A 6,419-nucleotide genomic window follows, 5' to 3' on the forward strand; every position below is an offset into this window, starting at 1 on the left:
TGCTTCTGTGCCTTCTATGAACAGCAATACCATAACACAGTCGAGGGATGAGATAAACTTTTGGAGGTAAATTTAAATACGGTTTGGTTATTTGAGACCCTTATTCTAATGAGATCTATTCATCGTATGACCGTGTGAAGTTTTATACAAATGATAGAAGTATCTGAAAGGACCCCTACTGTTCCTTTCAACTCAATTCGTTGGGCGGCTTGAGTACGGGATAATCGTTCGAGCCAGTTAGAAGTGCAAGCAATAGTAGATTCGCTGCACTCAATTTTAAAATTCAATATTGCTGTTCAAGTGGTAAAGGTTTTGAACTTTTTAACAGCGCTTAGATAGTGTGACTGATGATGGCTAGTAATACCCTGTAACCAATTTCTTGTTTTCAACAATCACTCAACGAAAAACACTGATTCTAAAATAGGTCAAATGATGATATTTATATTCACAAAATGTTGTCCTCAAAATGTTTGTACTTGTATAATATCTGATTGGTTTTTTTTCCTTGTTTTAATATATTCAGAAGGGAAGATCGGTTTACGATTTAACTAATTTTCACTAGGGTTAAAAATGCTCTTAAAATAAATACATTAAATGTGATAACATTGCATTGAGTCACTCTTGAAAGAATCCCAATGCAAAAATATAATAGCTTTTACAGTGATATTATTGTGTTGAAGTGTTTTGTGTAAAATGTAAATTTCTAAGTAAAATGTGAAAACTTTGTAAATTTATGAATATCATAATTTTTTTTTCGATCATAATATTTTAGCCGAAATAATCAATTATCTCTCTATTATTAATTAACAGCTCGGTGAACGTGGCAAAAAATACATCGAAATTCCTGGCTACTTTAAAAGCATTTCTGGCGTGTGAATTTAAACACCAGAGTTTAAACCAGAGTTTTGTGAGTTTTGAATTCAAGCAGTATTGATTGGACAAAATGTTTACAAGCTATAAAGTGTGAACTATGTATTTTATTATTTTTTATATATATTTAATGTTTCAAGACCTCCCTAAGAGTTCCATTTGTTTATCTCGAAAGGCTAGCCAATTTAGCATACCATTCGTTTTACTGACCCAGGATAACATTAAAAAACAGGCACATCCGAAGTTCGCTTTACGTGAGATAAGATTTCTTCTTCTGCTGATGTGCTTTAGGTTGTTATCTTTAAAGTAAATGGATGGAGTTGTGTTAATCACCAAAACGTAATGCGTGCACCCGTTTTAAAGCTTAAAAGTAGCAGTTTTTACAGTAGCTTTTCTTAATTCGTGATGGGACTAAATATGGGATTATTAGTTGTTGTGCTATGTTAAAAACAATTGAACTGCTATGATCTCTATCGAAGTTACTTGGAAACTTATTAACGTTTCTGTACAATTGTTGCTTATGACCTTATAAATCGATTCTTGCCCCTAGTTTTTGTCATTGATTTATTGAACGTTACTATTTGATGCTTTATATAAAACAGTTACATTTTATTGTGTTGCTATACCACGTAGGGTATAGCATGGGGGTTGGTTATGAGAGGGGAATTCCTTTTTGAGGTTACACGCGTAACTTAACGAACACAAAAAACTCTCATAAACTTCAGGTGCAAACGCGACTTCACCCGAAAGGAAACCCTCCACTGAGCGATAGCGATTTGCGATAAGTGTGCGTGCATGTACGAGGGTTTCTTTTAGTTTTATCCATTTTTTTGTTCGCTTTGTTGCTATTACTGTTGTTCGGCTAGCTTCTTCCATGTGCTCGGGAGTGGTTTGAAAGTCGTGAAGGAATTAAAGGTAATTTCCATGTTTCTGCTGGCGGATGTTCTTTCATCTGTGAAATAATTAACACCTTTTTTTCCACCCGCCACCAAGTGGGGCCACCTCAATCCGGGCGCATTTGGCTGCTTGTCGCTCGATCATCTCGCTGGTTGGTCCCGCTTTCCCGAGAATTCCGTGCTACCCGTGTCATTGTTTTGGGTGATGGGTCGATCGTTGCGGTGTGATTGTTGTCCATCGCGAAGCAATGGCGGACGGAATCCAATCTTTGCTTGTTTCAAATTGTTGTTTTTTCCCTGTTTAATGCCCTTACCTTGTATCCGAAACCTTTATAAAGTCCACCACTCATTCGATTTTAGCGTAATGAGCATGGAATGTATGAGGGTTAGTTTAGACAGGAAGGGTTGGCACGCAGGTTTCACCGGGCACCGGGCGGTTTCAAGCGATGGATGGCGTATTCTTGCCCACCGTCAACGCTAAATGGTTCTTGTCTATTTTTTCAATTTGAATTTAAATATTTCCTCCACTCACGTTCCACACCACGGCGAATAAACATAAAACTGCTGGTGCTTTGCATTTTCGCAGGTTGTAACGTTGCCCGATACAGGGAAAATAGAGGAGAATAGGAAAAGCTGGCGCTGTAAAAAAGCATTTACACAAGCACAAAAGCACTCCCTTTCGAGCTGCAGTGTATGCACTAGCCATGATAGGGGTTTATGGCAGTAGAAATCAGATAGCGTACTTCTGGTGCATCGCTCGTGAGTCAGCTGCATCGATGCATAATTCCAAGGGCGGTAAAGACTGCGCAATGCTTGCCGCGCGATCACCGTCATCCTCAACGCGGTCGTCATTATCCTCCTGTCAAGTCATCTGGGGAAGCGCTTTTTGCTACACCCATTAAGCACGTTAGACATCGAGCAGCTTTGGAGTAAATGAAATTAAACACACCTTTGTACACACCTACACACACACACATACAGAACTGCACCAACTAACCATTCAACGAAACCATGCTGGACACATGTTCAGGTGGTGCACCACGTTGGGGTATGGTTAGTGAGATTTTAATTTCTGTATTTTATTTGCCCCTCACCGGCCACGTTGTACAACCCCATCGCTTTAATACAACAAACTTCTGTCTCGTATGATCGTGTGAGAAAAGTTCGGTGTGATCACTCGGACCCGGACCCACCTACCAACCGTCGCCACCGCGAAACGTATTCAAATAATTTAAATAATCAACGTAACGCCACAGGTTCAACCGAATGAATGCGCACAGCGCGGTGATAAACTTCACATTAGATGAGCGTAAAAATTATCTTTCGGACGGAATCACTTGCCCCTAACGTGTTCCTGGTAGTGATCGGGAAGGGATTGGCTAGGTACGGGCACGGTGGAGTACGTTTGGTAAAAAAGTTTTCTCGTCAGCTTTGGTGAGTTGGTTTCGGAAGGTCCACATGGCGGGCCGTGTGGTTCGCGGTTGTTGGTTTTAAATTTTCCACTGAACGTGCCAGTTCGGTGTCCTTCTGTATCCGGCAAATACATGATCCGAAAGCCGTGGGCAATACACACACACACACACACACACACACAAGCACCAAATTTATACATATATGTACAAAAGGGAAAGCTTAAAGTATTTATATGGAACAGCTCCCTACGAGCTAATAAACTTGACCAAAATTTGGAATTATTATTCATAATGAAGTGTGGACAATTCGGCCCGACTGTCGCTGGTACAGGTAGATAGGATCATCATCGGGTTTAATTATTCACAAAATGTATATGATGTTTTGGGTCGTTGGAAAAATGGACAATTGCATTTGATTAATATCTTAAGACGGTTATAAAATGGTCCGGTCATAGAAGCGGGTCAATTTTGGGCTTTTATTGTCCTTAATAGGGATGTTGCGTTAACCTTACACGGTAATTTTTCGTTGATAGTTACCGAAGATACCATTATGGTGTGTTTCTTAATGATGTTGTTGTCACATGTTTAATTTTACATTTTTTTCCGAAATGTAGCACATTTCCTAAGGGGTTCAAATGGTATCGAAGGAAAAAAGGCAGTTAAAAATGATCCTTTAGGAGACTTGAAAAGGAATAAAATGAATATGCCAAAAACTACTATTGGCTCATAGTTTATTGTTTGAAAAGCCTAGGCCATTTTCTACAGTGCACTCTCCGTGTTGCAATTCGATGTGGGACAACTTTTGCTGAGTAGTTGAATGCAACATGAAATCATTTAGTAAAATTAGTCTATTTTAATGTTATTTATTATATGGTAAATTATTTTTATTGTATTATCAACTGTCAAGAACTTCAAATTCCATTCTAAGATAAGCTTTGAGCATATTTAGCATATGCAAATTGATCGCAAAGCAAAAGTAAATTGATCGCAATTATTTTGGAAAGTTACATCGCATTCCCAAGAATCTGTTTATTTGTATGCGGCATTAACCGGTAGATATTTTTCTTGCATCGTTTGATAAGTTGGAGTTCTATTTGGATTCTCCATGAAGAACCCAACACATCCAAGTGTTAGAAATGTTATACGCAAAAAAAAACTCTTTGCTTTGCTCATGCTTTGTTTAAAAATTATGAAGAAATTATAGTAAAAGAATTTTGTAATGAAAAATGATTTTTTGATCTTTCATTTCATTTTTTTTCTTTAATTTTTTATTCAATTCATTTCAAATACACTATTTAATTTCGCAATCTAGCTTGCACAAATTTATTAAAATCTTAAATTTAACCAATTTCTGAGTTCATTTGTTCGGCTTTTTCACAACATCACATCATTGTTCTAAGGTAACAATTATTGAATACCTTTCTTGCTAAAATGAACCATTCGGAAACAATCGTAAAAACACAAAACGACTTCCCAGGTCATTTACTTGTTTGACGCACACTTGCGCTGCCATGCTTTGCATGCAGTTTGATTAGAGCGAAAAAACTGCGGGCCCTCGGCGTTGATCCTCAACGCTCCCCGGGGGCGCCACTGAACTTCACGCTTGCTCCACATTACCGATAATGGTATCGTACAGTGCGTCCTTGACGTCGCCCGCAAGCAGGAAGTCCATATGGTTGAAGGTTGCGTTCGGCAGTTGGTTCAGGGCTACAAGATTCGGTAGGCGGCCTGCCAGTTGGTGCACATCGTTCGGGTGCGTTAGTTGATCGGCAAGGCCATAAAACACGATTACTGGCACGGTGACCTTGGTGAGGTTATAGTCGGGTGGCACATCGCTACCGGTGTACCGGTGGCGGTTTTCCTCCGCCCCGAAATCATACGGCCGGAAGTGACCGGAGATAACCTCCTGCCCGAAGTGAGCTACCTGTTTGAGGGAACAGCCTGCTGGCAAGTGGTGCATTAGCATCGGAAATCCGAGGTGTGACATGTGATGATACTTGTTGCCCGTCATCGTGTGTATTGCGTCCAGGCACAGGGCTCTACTGTAAAAGTCCGGACAGAGCGCTTTGGCCAAGCGATTCATTTCATGTGGGAATGGTTTCACTTCGTATATTCCGAAAGAATTGACAAATTGCTAAACAAGAAATGAAACAAACAATCAAAATGTTGGTACACTTGTACATTGTGAGACTTCCAATTGCGCCGTCATTCCATTACCAATGCTACCGTTTCATGCTGGGCCAAAAATCGAAGAAAAGGGTTTTGCAGATGGGTCAGAAAGACGGCCGGAGCAAGGGCTTGCATTAGTCGAAACTTGTGGTTATACTCCGGGCGGAGTGCGTTTAGCACGAAAAATATGGTTGTGCCCTGCGAGTGGCCTACGTAGTGCAGTTGCGTTTGACCCGTTTGGTCCAACACGTGGTCAACCATGGCAGGTAGATCGTAGAAACCAATTTCATGGAAAGAAAAGTCCCAAAATTCGCGTTCCTCCAAGGGTAGATGTGTGTGATTGCGACTGTATCGATTGCCTCGTGAATTTCCCAGCCACACGTCATAGCCCCGGTCGGAAAATAAATAAGGAAGCGCCTCTTCCGGACCGATTAGAATCCAGTCAGCTGAAGATCCCATCAAACCGTGCATAAGCAGTACTGGAAGTTTGGCGGGGTCGGCTGGTCCCGACACGGGCGAAGCTCGAATACGATGAAGCTCAATGATATACCCATCCTCGGTTACTACGTTGTGTACTTCGCTAGCATAACCGTATTTCTGCGTGATTTCTGGCTGGAAAAGAAAATAAAAATAATTGATCACATAACTTTAATGGATACCAGGTAAAATGTGTTCACCGTGGTAAGGATGGCATCTTCTTCACGAAAAATAATATCACCAACACTTGTATAAATGTAAACGATAATCAAAAGAATTCGAATGCTAGACGTTACTGGCGCCATCGTGCACGGTTAGAACTACGACAGATGTAGCGGACGTGTAATATATTTATATGGACTCCAAGAGGATGCGGGTTTGCATTCTGAACCGTTACAAGCAAGGTTCTATGGATAGGTAAATGATTTACTGAACAAAATATCCCCTTTATAATGAGCTCGCAAAGATGCATCCTCAACACTGTGGCACTAAGGAAGATAACAATTAAAGGAATATTAGGGGCTCCAATCTCACAAGGCTAGGTTATAAAAGGTTGTTATTATCGAAAAATAAACATTAATAGAATTTTACTAAA

The 6,419-nt window shown here is 40.2% G+C and overlaps 1 pseudogene; it reads right to left on the reverse strand.

The window, feature by feature from the left end:
• Window positions 1–4,775: 4,775 nt before the first annotated feature.
• Window positions 4,776–6,129, reverse strand: LOC128714074 (lipase 1-like; annotated as a pseudogene).
• Between the last annotated feature and the right edge of the window lie 290 nt (window positions 6,130–6,419).

This window comes from Anopheles marshallii, chromosome 3 (assembly GCF_943734725.1).
Source record: "Anopheles marshallii chromosome 3, idAnoMarsDA_429_01, whole genome shotgun sequence".
NCBI classification, from domain to species: Eukaryota; Metazoa; Arthropoda; class Insecta; order Diptera; family Culicidae; genus Anopheles; species Anopheles marshallii.